Here is a 22,632-nt window from a genome sequence, read left to right as displayed (position 1 = left end):
CAGATATGCTTTAAGACAAATTAAGTACTATTTTACTTTCAAACATTGGTATCCTTTCCTCCCTTATTTGTTTAAGGATTATTTTTACCTCTTTCATCTGTCTGCAAAAACATTTTATTCTATTTCTTAGTAAATAATTTATTCTCTTTCATTGTGATCAGATCTCTTTGGCCAATTGCGAAGAGTAAGTGGGGTTTTTTTTTTATAAAAGTACTTTTCAACTTTAAAATGTTTCTTTAATAGTCAAGACTACAGTAAAAACATCCTAGTTAGAGAAGTAGCACTGGCAGTCCTCATTGAAAGTTAATGTCCTTGCTTGGTGTAAAAAAAGTGGTTTTGATTTAAATATGTTTACAGCAGTTGGGGAAAAAACTGTCTAATGAGCAATGGCCTTCCTGTTCATTTTAATTTCACATAGGAGAAATGACTCTTATTTGTTACTTCTAGTCACTTTAACTGAGCACTACTTAATAACAATCCATATATAATTTAGTGTAGCTTGGATGTCTCAAGATGTTAATAAAGGAGCCACAACTTTTCAGTTACAGGTGCTTATTTCACATCCTACCCAGGTATTTCTGATGGAAATTGGGCAAGCCACATGAAATGTGGTGGTGTTGTTTTGAGCCCAGTTCTGGGTAGACAGTGTCAAAGAATGCTCATCATATTCATCATTCTTCATGACACTCTGAAAGAAGTTAAGGATGGGCTAGTGTCTTACTTAAGAGGCTGGGCCAGCCAGACTCTGCTCTCAGGTTCGGAGGGTAACCAAGAAGACACAAATCGCTTAATGTGAATAAATGCAAAGTTTATTAGATATTACAGGTATTATAAAAAAGTAAAGGCAAGAGAAGGCCTACAACATTCCTTTGGCTTGCTGGGGACTCTGACGCAGAAAAGGATGGACTCCTGAGCCAGGTCCAAAAGGCACCTCTGTAGTTTCAGGTCCTTTGGGAAGTCCAAAGGGCATTGCCAACATTAAACAATATAAAGCCTGGACGCAAAATTCTAGAAGCAGCAACTAACTATGTGCAGAGGGAAAAAATCAAAAACAAACACCTGCCTCTGTAAGAAGATTCCCACAGATAGGCTTGCTTACCCCGAAGCTTATCTAAACTATGTGGTAAGCTCAGCTACACTGGGGCATGGCCTATCTTTCTAACAAGCTAGCTAGCTGGGAATATTCCTTGTTAACAGCAGGCCAAAGCCTGTTTTCTAGTTTGTAGACATGAGAACTGTGAAGATTTTCTAACTCCTCGAAATACAATGGTCTTCCAGTTTTCCTACCACAACAGCTAGGAATAAAGAACAAACTATGTCTAGAGAGATGCTTTTTAGGAAGGATGAGTGATATGTATGGCTCAGTCCTGAAAGCATTCAGGGAAATACTCAACTCTAAGCACATGTACATAGGTCACTCCTGATACAGTAGTACTGGAAAAATGCACCACCCGCTTCTACCAATTTCTACCAAAATTGTAATGGCTAAACAGGGTGACTCCACAGGTCTCTTGCCCTCTGATTGGCCTTCCTTGTACTCTCCTCCCTCAGCAGGCACCAGTCACCCCTGCATGTGTATTTTCCCACTGAAGTCAAAGTTAAATACCTACTTAAATTGCTTGCTGGATCAAAGCCACAGTGTTCTATGCCCTGCAGAATAAATCCAGATTAAGAAGATAAAAGCTACAATAAAAAAAAGGATTTAAAAAAGGATTTTCAGTCACCTGAGAGCATAATAAAAATATCCATAGGATGCTCCTGGCAGCACTGCAAATACATTTGGCATGAATTCCCAACAATGAGTCACTCTCATACCGATACATGACAAATATGAAATATTATTTTGCTTTTAAATATCCCTGACATCTAAAGTCCTCAGAGTGTTAAAAAAACACTAAGCCTCACACTTCATTATTCACATTTTACAGATGAGGAAACTGAGATGCAGAGGTTAAGTACCTTGTCTATGTTAGTTGTAGAGGAACAAATCATACAGGTATCCTGATTCCCAGTCCAGTAGTTTATCTATTAGATCTCACTCCCTCCTCCTAAAGATAGCCAAAAACATTCTGTGCTTTCCTTCTAGAATAAAGACTCCATTGTCGTATCTATATATAGTTTTCATATGTTTGGGGTATATTATAAATGTAGATAAACTGATCATTTTGAATAGATATTGAAAATATGCATGCATGTTTTACCTTTGGTGTGTCAATGAAGGACCAACCATTTTTTAAAATATAGTTTTTTTCCTGAATTTTCCTTCAGGACATTTTAAACTGGGTCATTTCGGAAACCTGCTCAGATTCTGAGCCAGAAGATTCCTGGAGAGAGAGAATGGTTTCTCAAAGACTTTGTATATAGTAGCTCCCCTGCAGTGATTAATATCTGAAGTTTATAGAAGTATTATTTCAATTTTCCCCTTAAAATGCGTATCGAGCATTTTTGCCAGCACATATTCTTCTTTGTCAAACATTTCACTTATTGTAGGCTTTGCAGACAGCTTGAGAGCTATGTCTCTTGCCAGCATTTGTGCAGCGGTGTGCTTTTGATCATCAGAAGGGGGCTGGATTTGCTCCAGCGCAATGCAAAGATCCTGTGTACTTTACCTGATTTGTAACATTATGTAGTGAAGTTAAAAGATACATCCTATGAGGCCAAAAGGACAAGAGAAACAACCAAAATTCCAGAACTAGTGATTAATATAATATCCCTGTGACCTCTTTTTTTTATTTGGCAAGTTCCTCAGGGTATGTCTACACTACAAAGTTAGTTTGAACTAACGTCCATTAGTTCGAACTAACTTTAATAGGCGCTACACTAGAGTTCCGTTAGTTCGAATTTAATTCGAACTAACGGAGCGCTTAGTTCGAACTAGGTAATCCTCATTCCACGAGGATTAAGCCTAGTTCGAACTTGCTAGTTCAAATTAAGGGCTGTGTAGACCCTTAATTCGAACTAGTGAGAGGCTAGCCCTTCCCAGCTTGCCCTGGTGGCCACTCTGGCCAACACTAGGGAAACTCTACTGCCCCCCTTCCGGCCCCGGAGCCCTTAAAGGGCCATGGGCTGGCTACACAGTTTGTGCCAGTTGCAAGGCTGCCAGCACCTGTGCCAGCAAACCCAGCAGCTGACACCCCATGAGCCAGCTACCCGATGACACCCAGCCCTTCCCCTCTTCCCGGGACCAGCCTGGCGGCTCCCAGGACCCTGCCCGGGGACGCAAGAGGCGGGCGCCCGCGTGGTCTAGTGCAGAGATCGTGGACCTCATCGAGGTTTGGGGGGAAGCCTCCAATGTCCACGATCTCCGCACTAGCCACAGGAACGTGGCAGTCTACGGCCCCATGGCTGCCAGCCTGGCTGCCAGGGGCCACCAGCGCAGCCGGAAGCAGGTGCGCTGGAAAATCAAGGGCCTGCGGCAGTCCTACTCCCGGGCCTGCCTGCCAGGGGCCGACCCGGAGGCGTGCCCCCACTTCCAGGCTCTGGACCGCCTCCTGGGGGCTCATGCCGTCCCTGTCCCCCGGGACGTGATAGACCCCGGGGCAGAGGGACCGCTCCCAGAGACGGAGGAGGAGGAGGAGGAGGAGAAGGAGGAGGGACCCGAGAGCCAGGAGCCTGCCAGCAGCCTGCCCAGGACCCGGGACTCCCGAGGCACCCCACAGAGCTGCTCGCCTGTGTCATCCGAGGCCGGGGAGGCGTCCACCTGTGAGTACCATCATGCTCCCCTTATGTGTACAGGGGGCTGGGGCGAGAGGGAGCCCAGGGACCGTGCGCCTGGGCCTTGCCCACCACGGAGCAGCAGCTGGGGATCCTGCAGGGGCCCTGGCCTTGCAGAGGGGAGCTGGGTTTCACACACCTGGGCCCCTGGGGTAATTGACCGCTGTTCTTGTTTCACCACAGCCGCAGCACCTGGGACTGTAGGGCGCACCACCCCGCCTGCAGCAGCCGCCCGCGCCCAGGCCAGCAGGAGAGCCAGGAACCAGGAGGAGTACCAGAGGCGGCACCTCCGGTTCCTGGAGCAACAGCTCCGCATCCAGGAGCATTGGGTCCAGGAGGACCTGAGGCTGCGCCGGAGGAGCTTGGAGGCACTGGAGGAGCAGGGCTGTGCCCTGCAAGGCCACCTCCAGAGCCTGCTCGACCGCTTCCCAATTCCTCCTGCTCCCTCTGCTCCTGCTCCTGCTCCCCCTGCTTCCCCTGCTCCCTCTCCTGCTCTCCCTGCTCCCCCTCATACTCCTCCTGCTCCCGCTCCCGCTTTCTCCACACCCCCCATCCCTCCTGCCCCACTCTCCACAACCATTCCCCACCGACACCCCCAGACCCACAGTGTTGCGAGACAGGAGAGGCAGCCAGACCCCCACCCCTGAGCTTTCCTTTCCCTTCCCCCCTTTTCTCCCCTTCCAGCTCCCTCGTCCCAGGTTTCCCCCTCCCCTCTCCTACTCTCCTTCCTCCCTCCCTCCCCCCACCCCAGTTATGTTAAATAAAAAGACATTTTTGTTTGAAAAACAGGTGTCTTTATTTGACAGTAGGTAGGGAGGGGAAAGCGGAAGGGCATAGGGTGGAAGAAGGCCCCAGTGGGGCATGCAGGGAGAGGTCAGTCCTCCTCCTCCACCAGGAAGTTGTCTCACAGGGCTTCCCGGATCCGGACGGCCCCCCGCTGGGCTTCCCGGACGGCGGCGGTGCGGGGCTGACCGTAGTGTCCAGCCATGCGGTCAGCCTCAGCCATCCAGGCTGGCAGGAAAGCCTTCCCCTTTCTCTCACATAAATTGTGGAACACACAACTTGCTGCCACCACGGGAGGGATGTTGTGCTCGGCCAGGTCCAGACGGATGAGGAGGCATCGAAAGTGGGCTTTCAGTTGCCCGAAGGCCCCCTCAACCACAATGTGGGCCCTGGTCACCCTGGCATTGAAGGCCTGGCGGGAGGGATTGAGGTGCCCCGTGTAGGGCTTCATAAGCCATGGCTGAAGTGGGTAGGCGGCATCCCCCACCAGGCACACGGGCATGTCCACGTCCCCGACCCTGAAGTGGCGGTCGGGGAAGAAGGTCCCGTCCTGCAGCTGCTGGCACACAGAGGAGTTGCGGTACACCCGGGCGTCGTGTGCTTTGCCGGACCAGCCCACATTAATGTCCGTGAACTGTCCCCGGTGGTCACACACGGCCTGTAGGAGGATGGAGAAGTTCCGCTTGTGGTTCATGTAACGGGACCCCTGGTGTTCCGGGGCACGGATGGGGATGTGCGTCCCGTCGATGGCCCCCTCCCCGCAGTTGGGGAAGCCGAGGGCGCCGAATCCCCGGATGACGGCGTCTGGGTCAGCGAGGCGGACCACCCTGCGAAGCAGCACCCGGTTGATGGCCTTGACCACCTGCGGAGAGGGACACAGCAAAGCGCCAATCAGTGGGGCGCCCGGGTAGCTGGGAGCATTCGTACCCTGGCAGTGCCCCGCACCCCACTCCCGGAAGCAACCCCCCCTGGCAGCGTGTAGTATGGCCGGGACAGACCGACCCCTCCGGTGTGGGGCGCTTTCGCCTCCTCCCTCCCCCCCTTTGTCCCTGGGGCGGCCCATCCCCTCCTTGCAGCCCCTCTCCCCCACCGGCACAGTGGCCGACGAGTGCCATACCTGCATGAGCACTGCTCCGACGGTGGATCTCCCCATGCTTAACTGGTTCCCGACGGATCGGTAGCTGTCCGGCGTGGAGAGCTTCCAGAGGGCGATGGCCACCCACTTCTGGAGGGGGATGGCGGGCCTCATGCGAGTGTCCCTTCTACGCAGGGCAGGGGCGAGCCACTCGCGGAGCTCCAGGAAGGTGTCCCTCCTCATCCTGAAGTTCTGGGTCCACTGTTGGTCTTCGCAGCGCTCCAGGACGATGCGGTCCCACCAGTCGGTGCTGGTGTCCAGACGCCAGATACGGCGGGGCACGCCGGTGCCGGAGAGCCGCCGCGGCTCCTCCACGGCTCCCAGGGCAGCCAGGTGGAGAGGGGCTGACGTGCACCAGGAGGTGCCAGGCAGCCTCGATCCATTGCTGGCAGGCTTGCAGCAGCAAGTCCAGAACGTGCACCAGAAGGTGCAGGGCGAGCTCTGGCTCCATGTTGCCACCTGCGGCGGCGTCCCTGAAGGGAAGCACCGACACACACGGGCGCAGAGACCAATGCTTTGCTGTCCCTCGGCGAGGTTGGCAAGCAAGCAGGAAAAGCTGAGAACCGGCTGTCCGGGGGGGTCCCTTTAAGCACGAGCCTCAGATAGCCTCAGACAGCTGCCACACAATGCAACTACTGACCTGATGCCCTGCCAGAACCGGTTTCAGCCGCCCTTAAATGCGCCCCTGCGTCCAATCAGTGTGGACGCGCTAGTTCGAATTAGCAAAATGCTAATTCGAACTAGTTTTTAGTTCTAGATGCGTTAGTTCGAATTAGCTCAATTCGAATTAACTAATTCGAACTAAGTTAGTTAGAATTAGTGCTGTAGTGTAGATGTACCCTCAGTGCTTGGTCTACCGTGACAATTTTCAGGATACCCTGGATTGTGAGTCAAAGAATGTTTGTCATATTCATAATTTTTCATGACAGTCTGAAAGAAGTTAAGAATGGGCTAGGAATAAAGAGCAAACCATGTCAAGGAGGGATGAATGATATGTATGACTCAATCCTGCAAGCAGTTAACAAATACTCAACTTTAAGCACATGTACATAAGGCTATGGATTTAGATTAAGGGTGGGGAACCTCAGGCCTGGAGCCCGATCTGGCCCCTGGCTTGCTCTGGGCTCCCCCACAGGCATTGGGAGCCCATGCTGGTGCTCCAATCCCTGCTGCCACAGAGTTGGAGCACATAAATTCTACTGGCCTGGGCTTCCCTAGGCTCTGCTGTGGGATATGAATGTGAAGAGTGTCTTCCTTCTTTTCAGTCAAGAGCCATGTCAGTGAGGGTTTGTTTGTTTTGTTTTGTTTTGTTTTGTTTTGTTTCTCACTTGTGTGTGGCCCCTGACTGATTTTTCTGTGGGTCAGCAAACCCCAACCCAAAAAAGGTTCTCCACCCCAATCTAGATGGTGCTTGGTCCTGCCATAAGGGCAGGGGACTGGACTTGATGACCTCTTGAGGTCTTTTCCAGTTCTAGACGTCTATACAGGCAGTCCCCGGGTTACGTACAAGATAGGGACTGTAGGTTCGTTCTTAAGTTGAATTTGTATGTAAGTTGGAACTGGTACATATTGTAGGGGAAACTCTAGCCAAACATTTCTCCAGAGCTCAGTTTTATTCTCCCACACCTCACTTCCCTCAGTCCTTTATTCTCAAGCTGAGGTGTCTGCTGAGAAAAGCCGCTCCGCGTCTCCCTGGTCTGCTGGGGGGGGGGGGGGTGCTAGCTTCGCGTCTCCCTGGTCTGCTGGGGGGAAGCAGCTAGTGAGGGGTTGCCTCACCCCATTTGTAGGTAGGGATCTGATGTAAGTCGGATCCATGTAACCCGGGGACTGCCTGTAATATGATTTTATGATTGTTACTCCCAACCTCCCAACTCCAGAGAGAGACAAGATTTTCTGGTGTTTAACTGGGTATCAGTTCCCTGATACCTCCAGTCATTGAGCTACCCAAAAAATCTCCTCTGCATGATGCAAACCTTTATTTTCACTTGCAGATTAACAATAGGTCCCAGTCCCTGAGACTCTAAAGAATTTCCCCGCTGTTGTAACCCATTATACACTGAACGCTTATGGCAATGTCAAATGTTGTCCCCAAAGGAATAGTTTACACATCAGCTTGAATGATTCAGCTCCTTGTACAATGCCACAGCACCAAGATATATTTATAGTGAAGATAATCAGAAGTTAATTAACAGATATCAAGATTCAAGAAACAGAGTAAGGATAATGAAAACAGAAGGGTTACATTAATAAATGAAATTAATACATTTACTATAGGAGGCTAAAATCAACAAGTTAACTTCCTGTCCACAGCAGTCTTATCTCACCCAAAGGCTTTTTCAGCATTTCTAGCCAAGGCTGGTTGTAATCCCATTTTCGTAAGTGCAGTATCCATTAACTTTCTAGGTACGGGATAACAGGTGCTTTCCTTGTCCCCCACTTATAATTCACTGAATATTTGAAGTGCACTTCCAGATAAGCCTTTTTATTCACTAATGTTCTTCTCTTCCTGTTAAATTTCACAATACTTATCTATGCTTAGCTTACACTGTTGAATGTGAATGAGATAATACTCAAAATACACTTCAACAGATGGCTAAACATCTCTGGTCTGGCAGGAAACCAATTTTTCACTCCTGCTGCTGGGCATTTTCACCTTGATACAAAACCATGAGACCATATTTCCAGTCTCTACACACATATCTTTATACAATAGCAGTACATACATTTTCCAGCAATGTTCAAAACCAGCATGATATCAGCTTTCCTTGATAACCTTGCATGACAATCTTGTGTGAATCAGGATATTATCCAGAACCAGGATATTATAACCGTCACCTTCCAGTTGGCAATGGGTATGTGCATGTGCATGTGCATAAGCTCACAGAACAGTTAGCATCATAAATCACAAGAGGAACCTCAATGTATTTATATGTAATGAATTAAACATAAGAGCATGAAAATTCAGAGAACCATCTAGAACTGGTTGTATGTATCTTGCTAATAAGGAAAATTGTTTCATGCCCCCACCACCGCAAGTTAAAAAAGCTCACCACACTGAGGAACGGTGAAAGGCATTAAGAGTTCAAATTCAGCTTGCTGCGTTATTTTATGGTGTTTTAATGACACCTTGGTGATTAGTAGTGCAAAACACTTTGTGGACTGTACTGGGTTGGAGAAGAGGGAGAAGGAGCTGAACAACCTGGAAATAACAGCAGCAACATATTAGGCAATGTTTGTCTCTGTAGCAATAGAGCATAAGAAAACTAATCTGCTGTTTCTGAGTGTCATTAAATGGAAAGAGAGTACACAAAGAACATCTGTTCTTAGAAGCCACTTGATAAAATAACCTCACACTTGTTTGAGAGAAAAATTTGCATAGCTAACAGGCCATAAGCAATGTAATATGAGGAAGGAAGTGGGAGGGACTATGTAAGCAATACTGAGAGTAAATCATAAACAAGGTATATACTCTATTGAGTATCCTAATATCTAATCTCAGAGGGGTAGGTGTGTTAGTCTGTATCTGTAAAAACAACAAGGGATCCTGTGGCAACTTAAAGACTAACAGATTTATTTGAACATAAGCCCATATGTATGGGCATGTCCATGCACCTGACAACATGGTTTTTACCCATGAAAGCTTATGCCCAAATAATCCCTGAGGGTATGTCTACACTACAATGTTAGTTCGAACTAACGGACGTTAGTTCGAACTAACATTCATAGCCGCTACACTAGCGCTCCGCTAGTTCAAATTTGAATCGAACTAGCGGAGCGCTTAGTTCGAACTAGGAAAACCTCATTTTACGAGGATTAAGCCTAGTTCGAACTTACGGTTCGAATTAAGGGGTGTGTAGCCCCTTAATTCGAACTAGTGGGAGGCTAGCCCTCTAATTCGCTAATTCGAACTAGTTTTTAGTTCTAGACGCGTTAGTTCGAATTAGCTAAGTTATTTCGAATTAGCGCTGTAGTGTAGACATACCCTGAGTCTTTAAGGTGCCACAGGACCCATTGGTGTTTCAACATACAATGTTCCTTTGCTGTATACAGCAGCAAAGGCAAGATGGTATGCAGACAGAGTTCCCTGTTGAACTTGCATGAGACTATTATAGAGATATTTAAAAGAGCAGCAAAAGCAGGTAGAAACATTTTTTAGCTTGGACTCATTTGTAGAGGGTTTCTTGGAATTCATAAAAAATGCATAGCACACTGTCTTTTCTACCAAGGGAGATGCATAATTTTAAAACCCTTGGTCACAATCGCTTATAGAATGAAACAGATGCATCTTACCACTTACATGTGGATGGATGAATGCATGTGCTTTACTATACATTATCATGTTTCTATTCATCTCAGGAAAGGCAATAATTCCTTTTCTAGTGATTATAGTCTATTAATATTTGCGTAAAGTTCTCAGATTCCTTGTTAGAAGGTACTACAGAAATGCTAAGTGGTTTTTTTTGGGAACAAATACTTAGTTCTGCATTTAAAAAAAAATCTCACTTAGCAATGCATTGTATATTTTGCAGAAGTTTCATGTGGAAATCACTGAATGTCATATTAAATTTTCTTTCACTTGTATTTATTTGAAGGGAAGGGGATTAATCAATTTTGTGTTTTGTAATGGGCCAAATGTGTTGCATATACTCACCAAGATTAATGCGTACCAATTTGCCATATATTGGACTTTTGATTGTATTCTTTATGATGATTTCATAAAAAAAAAATCTGAAAAACATGTAGGCCATGCAAATCATGATCATTTCAATCACTTTTTTTTTTATTCTGCAGGAATGTCAGGTAAACAATACAAAATAAGCAGACACAAGATGAGAACTTCAAAGTTAATATATTTGCTTTTGACCCCATTAATACCTGTTTTCATTAAATACTGACTAATATTAGTATTTTAAGCATGTCACTTGATATTATTCATATTACTTTAAGATTAACGTGGGGCTTGCATTATAAAACCATTTCCTTATTGAAATAACTTTCGGGGAAAAAATTCTCATATAGGACTGAAAATTTCAATGCATGATCTCCACATAGAAATTGTTTTGTTCATGTGTGTCTTTTTTTTTGTTTGTTTGTTATTTCTTTACAATTTAGAACATTTCTTTCAGCTGTTTGAATTACAAAATGCATTCCCTTTCAACACAATGACATTTTTTCTGCAATCCAATAACAAAAATGACCTAGCCCTCAATAAGTTTCCAAACCTTAGTGAAGAAATATTTGCTAGCTTTGGAGATAAGGGAGGGAATTAAAAATCAGAAAGTGTAAGTAATTACTAAATCCATTTTGAACCCCATCACTTTTCTGATAATCCAGTGTCTCAGTTGCAGGTTAGATAAGTTACATTTGCTGATATTTCACTGAAATACTCCTTGTAATTCGCCAAAAACTGGAAATCACATATCAATTTATCTTTTGTTACTTCCCTCATATATTGCTTTTCCATCAGCGCTGTATCCAAGATGTATTCAGTAGAGACTTTAAGACCTTTTGAGAGGGGCACTGAACAGAAGTAAGAGGTGAGAGGACAAAGGTGTTAGCTAGATTGTGCCTCTGATTTTCTGGCCTTTTTTTAAAAAAGGTTAGTTCAGTAACTTAGTTTGTTGGAACTGGGTCATTTCAGGAACTTGCTTAGATTTTAAAACCCCACTTGAGTTGTCCTGGGAAGTGACATGCTTTGCTCAAGGGGAAATGTAGTAGTTGAAAGAGCATTTTAAAGTGAGTCTTAATGATACTGAAGTGCATTTGTTGTTTGTATATGATAGGTGTAAATCAGCATCCACAATACTGTTGTGGACTGCTTATCTTCTGCAGAACTATTAATTGTGTGTGGGGGGGGGGAATTGCTATTATGTATCTGTGTGCATAAAAATATATCCTGTGGCAATTGTTTGTACATAATGATTTTAAGCACTTAATTGGTGTGACTAGAGGAGCTCAGGGCCTTCCGATCAAAACCTGAGTTACCGTATGGAAGTTACCGTATGGGGAAACCTGCGAAGTGAAAGTAAGGGTTCTGCCAGAATGCACTCCCTCTCTCTTAAAGAGACAGCCTTTTTCTTTTCTTTGCTTGACAAGTTTTACCCTGGGAACCCTAGGGGTTCCTTAAATTTTTTTTAAGCTGAAAAGGGTTCCATGACCAAATAAAATTGGGAAACACTGCAATATGGGTTCCACACACCAGAGAACAAATTAAGGTAACAGTGCTGGACTTTCAAGCAATCATAACAGTGCCCATTTGCTGTTTGTTTTGAAATCCTAGATTCAAGGTCACCATACTTACTTTACTCCCAGTGTGTGCATCTGCGTTCATATGCAACAGACAGACATCCTTTCAGATAAAGTTGCCAGTTTAATCAAAGATTTTTAGTAAGAAGGCTGATAATATCCCCATCTAGCAACATCTGTTCCTGTTACTTATCCTTTATTTATGTAGCTCAAAGCATGAAAAGATCCCTCTTCATAAACATCAGAAAAAAAAAGTAGTTTTATTCTCATACTAAGCACTATAAGCTACGCCAACACTGTAGCCTTCTTCTGGAAAAGATTATGCAAATGAGGAAGAACGGCTCTTGCCCAAGAGGGGAGTTTTGCGCAAAAAAGGAGCTGTCTACACATCTCCTTTTTGTGCAAAAGCCTCTTGCACAAAAGTGGCTGCTAATTAATTATGCAAATGAAGCACAGCAATATTCCACACCATGCTTTATCTGCATAAGCTTTTTCCAGAAGAAGGCTACAGTGTAGCCATAGCCTAAGAGACCAAAATGCAGTCAGAAATCAAAAACTACTGCCCTCGGTGTGCTTCTATTAGTATGATTTAATCAGTTCAATTTGACTAATTAATCCTCTACAAAATTGAAAAACAATGAATAGTCTAGCAGCACCTCAAAAACTAACAAAACATGTAGATGGTATCATGAGCTTTGTGGATACATTAACATTGTAGAACCCCGGAAATTATGGTTCACTTGGGAAAATTCCTTTTTTATAATCCCACTTTTCTAATTTTTAACTCTGTTTTTCTTTGGATTTTTCCCTCTTTTATGAATCACCCCACTTGGATTATAATAATTAAGTGTAAATGTGGTGAGATTTGCCCAGAAATATATGAAGGAAAATTAACTGCTGTGAATGGTAGAGGAACAAGGATATGAATTATCATCCATATTCCCTGAAATATTATTGCATCACCAAAAAGCTTGATTAAAAAGAAAAAGAAAGAGTTCAAAAGGCTTGAAATGAAAGTAATTCAGTGAGTAACAGGTCAAAAAATGAATATTTGGCCAGCAACCAATTGCATGTGAATATTTATTACAGCCAAGTAAAGGACTCCGCAGCATATCCGAAATCCGCAAGGGAGCCACATTATCTGTTTTGGCCAACTCAGCATGTAATTGCAGCCTGATATGCTTTGTATTTGGTGATTCCCCTCCTCCCCATGCATGGAAGCAATTTGCATTTGTCTCCTGCTGAAAGTAAATCCATTATTGCTTAATGCGATATATATCTATTATTAAGAATAATTATTTAAGATCCTTTTTATTAAGATATTTATCTTATTATCTTAAATATCCTGTTACATTTTGAAAGTATAATACAGTTCTTAAAAAGGTATCTGATACATGCCCAAAGCTCTTTAAGCAAGAGCCTTAGTTATCCTGAATAACATGTTGCAATTTTTCTTTAGTGTGAATTTATAATTATCCACATTTGTACAGAGGTGCCTGAAGGGCCAATCAAGAAAGGGGCCTGGTATGCTCAGCACTGTTCAAACAAATACTAGCAGGCAGTCCCTGCCCTGAACAGTTTACAGTCTAAATAGGCAGGACAGACACAGTAAGGAATTATCTGACTTCTGCCAATGCAAAAATTACCTTGGTAGGTCTTGGAATAATTTTACAAATGTGTATGAATAGGTGTAAGATGCCAATGACAACCCATACTCTGTAGCTGTGCTCCACATATCTCATCACTCTGTGGAGCTCTGTCGCTCCTGAGTGCCAGAGCAGGACAGCATTGAGGTACAGGATTCTTGTTTTTCAGTGCAAACAGAAAGGCAGCTCAAGAGGTAACAGTTTGCTGGTTTTGTGCCAGTTTGTAAATTATTTAGCCTAGCTGGTCTCGGCATGGGTATGTACCACAACAGTCAGCACCAGTGGCGATAATGGCATTACACAAAACTCCCACTGCTGCCTTTGTCCCCAAGGAAATTGCTCTGTGGCTTTCCTCCTGATAACTGCAACAAAGAACTGGTACAGCAAGTAAAGTACACTGTCTGATTTCAGTGATATTATCAGTGGTCTGCTGGAATTCCCAGCCACGGTGGCTAGGCTTTTTAGAACTATGATAAATTTCACATCTACTAGAATATGGATCCTATGAGTCTGGCTCTTTTCAACTCCTCATTGAATGTAGGAACATCAGAATGGCCATCCTGGGTCATACTCAAGGTCTATCTAGCCCAGCATCATGTCTTTGCCCCTGAGGGGAAAGTTATGGATCATTCACTGACGCTTTCACTTTTGCTTATACCTCTGGAACACCTTCACCTTTCCATGCCCATCCATGCCTTGGATATTCAATGCTCTAATTAAGTAAAGTTAAATCTTCCTCACTTTAATCTGCCTCTGATGGACTAATTGCTGCTCACTTTTCTCTGCTCAGTCCCTGTCTGCCACCAATTCCTCAAGGTCATTCCAAATGCCTCCTTTCACACGTCTTGCCTCGCAAAAGAATTGCTCTCTCTCGCAAGTGTAAGTGGTGCATGTGGTGTTTCTTAGCCACTCTGGCATAGATATGTGGTGACTCAGAGGCTTAGATGCTGACTGGAGACCTGGGGCCAGATTCCCTGATCTGCCATAAAAGGTCTCAGCGTGCCAGCAAGGGAATGGTTTTGTGCCACCTGGCTGTCCCCTGTTTCTGAAGTCTGCCAGTGGTCCAGGAGACACTTTGCTGGACAATTTCCCCAGAACTGCAGATGTTCCATCCTTGCCCACCCTCTCTAGTTTGCTTTGGAATGTTCTCTGTATTGTGTTGAGGGTTGGGAGAAAGGGAGAAAGCTGAGTCTCCATTAAACAAAGGTAATCTTCTGCTGCTGACTTAAGGCTACTAAATGCCCCTCTGTGCTGTGCCAGCTGTACAGAGAGGATTTTTGAGTAGTTGAGGAACTGATCCATTCTCAATATGCGACTGCCAGTATCACTCCAAGACTGTATGACCCAAGCTGGCCTAATCATGCTCCCTTTAATTCTAAAAAATCAGTGATATGAGTTCAGTTGCGTACCCATCAACTATTTGTAGAGCCCTATGCAATGCACTTTTATCTTATTTTGAAATTATTTCAAAATAACTTATTTTAAAATTTGGCGTGTCTACACATTTCAAAATAATGCACTCTTTCGTGCCATCCCTTATCCCTCGTGCAACGAGGTTTACCGTGATGGCGAAATAACATGCCCATTATTTCAAAAAATATTTCAAAATAACGGGCAGCTTGTGTAGACATGGGGTAGCTATTTTGGGATGCTTCTGGTATCCCAAAATAGCCATGCAGTATAGATGTACCCTTACTTCAGTATAAAATAAATATACCTTAATTTAGAGAGCAATCTATTAGATACATTTTTAAAACTTAAGAGATGCACAATAGGAGATATTGAGAGTTAGTAGTCTGAGCAAACAAATTAATAGAATGCTACTTTTAGAATGCTAATTTTAGAATGCTAATTTTATACATTCTTATTTCAAGACAGATTTATTTACAGGCTAGCAAAGCAACATAGCCTGTAAACTGCAAACTCTTGGCTTTAGGATGTGGTTCATTCAGCCGATCCCAAAGAGACCACTCTCTATCCAATTTCACTCCAAATGCTTACATTTACTCCAAGTGCTAAACTTCCAAGTAATCATGAGATGCCTAATTTAGAAATAATGGGCTACACATTACAATAATTCAGTGACATTTGTGCTAGTTGAATTCTAAATTGGACTAATGGAATTATTTATTTGTATGAAAAATGATAGTGTGAATTTCTAATTGTAAAATAAAGATTTAAAATGTAATATTTTAATTACTTTTCATTTCCCACAACATGCAGCGGATCTAACTTATTTGTATGGCCCTAACATCCTCTACACCTTACTGAAAGTTAGATGGAATTTTATCTGTTTGTATTAAGTTCATAATCTGACTTCAGTTTTAAGCACTAAGTTCAGAACTTCCTCTTTTATCATACTTCCTTCCCCCTCCATTATCTTATTATAATGTAGAAAGATTAGAAAGATCCAACTCTGAAGTAAACTTTTCAAACTTGTCAAGCTCCAGTGTGATGCAGAAGGCAGGGAGGATAAACATTCCTCTCCTTCTCTTGCCTTCAGGACCCATTCTGGCAGGTGTGCTCGGAGCATGCTTGCTGAATTAGGTCTCACTAAAAAAATACAGCTGGAGGAGGCAATATGCCCCCTATAAGTTTTATTTCAGTGTTTAGAGAACTCATCTTGGAAACCTGCATACAATTCAGTCCCCTGCCACCTTCCCTGCCTTCTGCCTGTTGTTGTTGTTCGTCCATCGTATTTGAAGAGGACCTTGACATCTAACGGGTTGTGGACTGTCCACGGTGTGTCCGCAAATGGCTGATAAGGCCGATACGGGCATGGAATGTTCTGCCACATGTCGGGCTGACATGTGTGGGCACCATCTTGGAAACCTGCATACAATTCAGTCCCCTGCCACCTTCCCTGCCTTCTGCCTGTAGGGGAGAAAGACATGGTTAAAGAACTCTCCCGAGAGGTGAGAAATCCCTGCTCAAATCCTAAATCCCTTCATAGGTCCAAGCTTGAGAGGCATGATATTTTTAATGTCCCATTTCATGTGTGTGAATGGCACTTTATAGACAAGGGCCCGTATCATCAGAGGTATTTAGCCACCGAGCTCGCATTGATTCCATTGATCTGTAAGGATCCAGACCAAGATCCCGGCTGCAAGATTATATGCAAATTTAAATTGATTAGCTAATGGAGGGATTATCAGATGGTGAAGAGAGGATGAAAAGGAAGAACCAAAACAATGAATAAGAAAATATGCCCCATGAAAACATGTATTTATGGAAGTCTGATAGTATGTGTATTTTCAGAGCTCCTACTATAAGATGGGCATGAGTGTGCATGTGTGCACATGCCAATATCGTTAGACTATTAAGATAATATATTAATTTTCAATATCTTCTATCTAGCATTCTTTTCTGAGTTTAGACTTCTTACTGTATTTTTAAACTAACCCAAGCAGCAGATGTGTCAAATCAAGTAGTGAAATACAATTGGATGAAATTGATACAGTAAAACCTAAAATCTATTACTGGTGTATTTTCTTTTAGATGTTTTCTGCATTATCCTTTCTGTGAGAATGCAACAGCAATTGTGAAGGGTGGCTGAAGACTAGATTCATTCCTAACCTTAGTTAGAACCATTGACCTAATCTTTTTCTAGTATTCTTTCTTTCACTGTCATTTTCAAACATAAGACATAGATCAGGGCATTAGGTCAGACACTTATATAGAAGAGAGAAGTCTTTTCAGCATCTCCTTTTTGAGCTAACCATAATTGTAATAGGAATATCCAATAATTCTTAAATAGTTCCCATTACCATTTGGGAGGGCTACAAACTTCATTTAAAAATATATCTTAATTCACATCAATTTTCACTGTTTTTTCTTGGGACCCAAACTGTTTATTAGTAAAACTACTTCTAAAAATATGGCCTGGCTAAATACTATGGTACAGTTCTTCAACTGAGCTCTGATAATCATAAAGATATTTAAATACTATTTTAAAAGATTAAATAAAAAATGAGTTGTGAAAAATTCTTGTGCCTTTAGATATCCATATATTAACAAATATTTGCTCAGGGGTAGTGATGCTCAGATTAAAAGCCCAAGATTGCATGAGTCCTGCATGTTCTGAATTGTCTGCTGTAAGTAAAACTTTGAAAATATATTATGAGCTCTGATATTTTTATGTAAGAGACAGCAAGATCATCTTGATCTGTATTAATGATCCAGTCCTTAATAAATGAAGATAAACAACTACATACTTGAAATTGTTTCTGTGTAAAATCTCAGGGTTTTGTTGTTGTTTTTTTGAAAAAAATAGTGTGTTAATAGTTTAATTAAGGGATGATGCATTTGCCTAATTCTCTTGCCAGGAACGACTACTTCCAATAAAAAGGTTTCTTATCTATTTTAAACATAGTGGTGTTCCAAATTGTTGCATTTTTTATTTGTTCAGTCTCCTACACTTGATGTCGATGTTTTAGCACTGGGGTGAGGAACCTTTTTTGGATCCGGGGCCACTGACCCACAGACAAATCAGTTGGCGGCCACACACAAGTGAGAAGCAAAAGAAAATAAAAAACAAACCCTCATTGACATGGCCCCCAACTGAGAAGGAGAAACATACCCTCTACAGTCTCCTTGCATACTAGAGCCTAGGATCAGAGCATTAGCACAGGCTTTCTAATGCTGGGAGCTGGATCCAGGCAAGCAGGGGGACACATTTGCCCCCCCAGGCTGTTGGTTCCCCTCTACTGTTCTAGCACCTCAGGCAATCAGCAGCTCAATAGAACTTATAAGATTCTAATACGTTTTGTGGTTGCATGAATAATGAGGCTTTTATGCTGACAAAACTTACCAACAACTTCGTAGTTTCACTTTGCTGCCACCTGCAGTCACGCATGGGCCACAGAAAGCTCCCTACTGGTCACTGACAAATGCATATTTTCAAACCATTGGGAAGTACTTCTGAAAACTGAAGCTACTCATTCTACCAGACACTTTACCTTTCTGTTACTTAATCTTGATGCTCTTGTGCTTCCGCTTACTGATAAAGGAATTGACTTTCAGAGTTTAATGAGGTCTACTAACCTTCTGGCTCCTGTGGATGTAGGAGACTAAACTGGTCAGAAAACCTTCACATTCCAGATTGGATAGGCAAAGGCTAAATTAGCAGAGCAGGAAATACATTAAGCCTGTTACCTTGCTGGAGCACAAAAGAAGTACAAGCCAATTGTGAGAGGCTGCAGTGGCAGTACAGTGGCTAGAATGGAGAAAGCCTCATCCAATGGGATACTTTTCACCTTACTTTAATCCTACTTGACCTAGAAACCATGCTTTTGATGGTCACTTTGTGTAAAGGACTTTCAGTTCCCTCTAAAGGAAGAAAGGGTTCAAAAACTTTTTTAAAAAACTTGTTGCTCTTTCTTTGTCAGGGGCAAAAGAAGAAAAGTAATTTTCCTCAGTATGGAGCAAGGAGGAAGTAGTCTCAGGGGGTACGTCTACACTACAACGTTAATTCGAACTAACTTAGTTCGAATTAGTTAATTCGAACTAAGCTAATTCAAACTAACGGATCCAGACTAAAAAACTAGTTCGAATTAGCGTTTTGCTAATTCGAACTAGCATGTCCACATTAAGTGGACCCTGAACCAGGCTTAAGGATGGCCAGAAGCAGTGCCGGCAGGGCATCAGAGGAGGACTTAGAGCGTGGAGATGCTGTCTCAGGCTAGCCGAGGGCTGTGCTTAAAGGGTCCCGTACCCCACCCTGGACAGACAGTTCTCAGGGGTGCCCCGCTTGCAAAGCAGTCCTGGCTTGGATTGTCCGAAGTACCCACATTGGGCACATCACAGCACTCGGCCATCATCCCGGCTGCACTTACCGCAGGCTGCCATCTGGGGAGAGGGGGCAATTGGGGGGCTGCAGGAGAGCTTCCACCCCAAGAAGCCCGCAGAGCCAGCCCAGTCCTCCCCATCGCGGGCGCGTACCCCATTCCTCCCTCACCTCCTTCCATTTACTCTTCCCTAGCCCCTCTTCTTGATGTACAAAACAAAGGACAATTGTGTTCAAAAATGGAATCTGTCTTTATTGAACAAAGCTGGGGGAGACTGGGAAAAGGAAGTGTGAGAGGGGAAGAGAGGCTGGGAGAAGGGAGGGCAACTAAAATGATCAGGGGTTGGGAACAGGTCCCATATGAAGAGAGGCTAAAGAGACTGGGACTTTTCAGCTTAGAAAAGAGGAGACGGAGGGGGGATATGATAGAGGTCTCTAAAAGCAGGAGTTGGGTGGAGAGGGTGCATACAGAAAAGTTCTTCATTAGTTCCCATAAAGAAGGACTAGAGGACACCAAAGGAAAGGAATGGGTAGCAGGCTTCAAACTAGTAACAGAAAGTTGTTCTTCACAAAGCAAAGAGTCAACCTGTGGAACTCCTTGCTGCAGGAGGCTGTGAAGGCTAGAACTAGAACAGAGTTTAAAGGGAAGTGAGATCAAGTCATGGAGGTTGGGTCCATGGAGTGGTATTAGCCAGGGGGTAGGAGTGGTGTCCCTGCCCGAGGTTTGTGGAAGGCTGGAGAGGGATGGCATGAAACAAATGGCGTGGTCACTGTCTTCGGTCCATCCCCTCCAGGGTCCCTAGGGTTGGCCGCTATCGGCAGACAGGCTACTGGGCTAGATGGACCTTTGGTCTGACCCAGGATGGCCATTGTAAGCTCAGGGCTCAGGGTCGGGGGTCTCAGTGGACCACCTTGATTTTCATGCACACCTGCTCCTGGGTGGCCAAGCTGGCAGCTCTCCTGCCCTAGCCGGCCACTTTCCTGTGCCTAGTGCAGAGGTTGTGGACGAGGTCCACGATGTCCGCACTAGCCCAGGCGGGTGCCCGCCTCTTGCGGTCCCGGGCAAGCTCCCGGGAGCCACCAGCCTGGTCCTGGGAAGACGGGGAGGGCTGGGGGGCATCGGGTGGGTGGCTCGATCCGTGCCAGGTGCAGGGTCTGCTGGCTGGGTGCTGGCAGGCTTGCACCTGGCAAGGGCACCGTAGCCAGCCCGTGCCCCTTTAACGGGTCCGGGGCCGGGAGGGGGGCAGTAGAGTTTCCCTGGTGTTGGCCAGAGTGGTTCGAACTAACTTTGTAGTGAAGACATACTCAGAAAGTCTAGAGAGTCTGTAGAAAGAACCCAGACGGTTGTTGTGGTATCAGGGCCTGACACTGGAAGAATATGGTTGGTTTCCCTTTTCCAATCCCTTATGTGCTGTAGTACTGTAACAATGGGAGATCACCTGAGGACACAGCTGTTCTGAGTATCTCCAGTGCCTACTGATTTCATTTGTGTTCTTCTTCTTCAGTTATTTGTCCCCCCTGTAACTTACTCTTGCATCCTATTCCAACCAAAGTGGGGTTTTTTATAACATCCCCAGCTTCACAGGTAGCTTATTTATGGCATAGGATTTCCTAGGAGCTCCCTTCCTCTGAGGGGCTGCAGTTTACAAGGGGCCTTATCTTGTGCTAAGAGGTACTCCCTGGCATAGGCAGAACAAATGAAGTGTTTCTTGTTCCTCTGCTTATTGTCACTGAGTGAAAGGGGAGCAGTGCGTGCCAATCATCTTCTCCCTTAAACTCCTCCTCCTGCATTGTGGTCCCAGCTGATTAGCAGGGGTGCTGCTGAGCAACTTCAGCAGGGAAAGAGATGGAAGAGCTGCTGGAAAGAGCACTTCTGAATCAGATACTAGCGGCAGACAAAACAGTGACTGGCGAAGTGGCACCTCATGCGGCTTCCCTTAAGCAACAGATTTGGCTGGGGGTCTTTTAGACAGATAGTAGCTATTGAGTAGGAGCACTTCAAAATTTAAACAGTGATTACTGCAGTACAGTGATTACTGGCTCAGTGTGGGAACTTAATCCATGCCTGTGCTCCCAGTAATAGCAATAAATTAATGAAGAAGAGTACCATGGAATTGAGGCATTCTGGTGCAAGATACAATACAGTAGGATTTAGATTTTAAATGTGTTTTTTGTTATTATTGTTATTGGTACCAATGTAAACTGCAGGTTTAGATCAGAATGAATTATCTTGCATATGGAAATTTGGACTTCTGGGCCAGGTAGTTCTTGGCTATTTATGATTGGATGGGTATAGGGCCCTCATTTCAGTCCAGCAAATCTTACAAAATGTGTCTAACCTCTTCCCCAAAGATTATTATAGATAGTTGATGTGTGACAATCTAAAATAAAGTGAAACTTGAGCTGTGTCATTGCATTATATACTGTGTCTTGTTCATAGGCCTGTTTTTAGTAGCTAGATTACTTAGTAAACCAATGGAAAAACTGTTCAGTTGTACTTAGTATTGGACCATAGGGCCTGAGAGGGCTATAAGAAATCACTAGCCTATTGGGCACATTTTTATTGGAATGATAAAAGAGAATTAAGTTGCTATTTCACCATTATAAAATGAATTTTTTAAAAAGGGACACAGTTTTGAATAGACCATGGTGAACAGAATCTCATTCATCTCTATTACTCCTTAATCTAACAGAGAAAATCATGTTGGTGTCTTGGTTGTACTAGCAGCCATATCTATTAGCATCTAGTCAGTGAGTCAGAACAGTGAAAGTTAGGCCCCAAGGTTCCAAAGTGTTTAATGTACGGTAACAAGAGAAATGTAGTCGTTTTTCCTGAAGCAAAATCATTTTGGTGTGTTAAACATGCACTCCCACTCATCTCCACTGAATGCCTTCTAGGCATTAGGAGACAAAGCACCCACAGAAGTGGCGGAAATGGCATCAAACTAGGTGATTTTTGCAGAGTCCTGAAATTAACTGTCCCTAATCTGGCTTTTTAGAACCTTACTTGCTAATGGGGTGTCGAATCTGGAGTTACATGCTCATGACTCATGCTAAGCTGTTTGGTATGATAGTACCAAAATTATCATCTTTGACAAGTCTAGAAAGCCTTACTTCCACAAACTCCCTTTTGACTTGAGAATATGATTCTATTCACAACAGAAGTGATTCCATAAGTCTCACAAAAATTGGATCATTGTGATTTTGCTCATAACATTAAGTCCCCCAGATATTTACTGTTTTTTTACTGATAATTTACTTTGGAAGAGATAAAAAATAAGACACAATTAGACACGTGTATTTGATGTAAAGTTCAAATGTAA

The sequence above is a fragment of the Pelodiscus sinensis genome, chromosome 3 (genome assembly GCF_052426305.1).
Source record: "Pelodiscus sinensis isolate ZL-2025 chromosome 3, ASM5242630v1, whole genome shotgun sequence".
NCBI classification, from domain to species: Eukaryota; Metazoa; Chordata; order Testudines; family Trionychidae; genus Pelodiscus; species Pelodiscus sinensis.
This window is presented reverse-complemented; position numbering follows the sequence as displayed.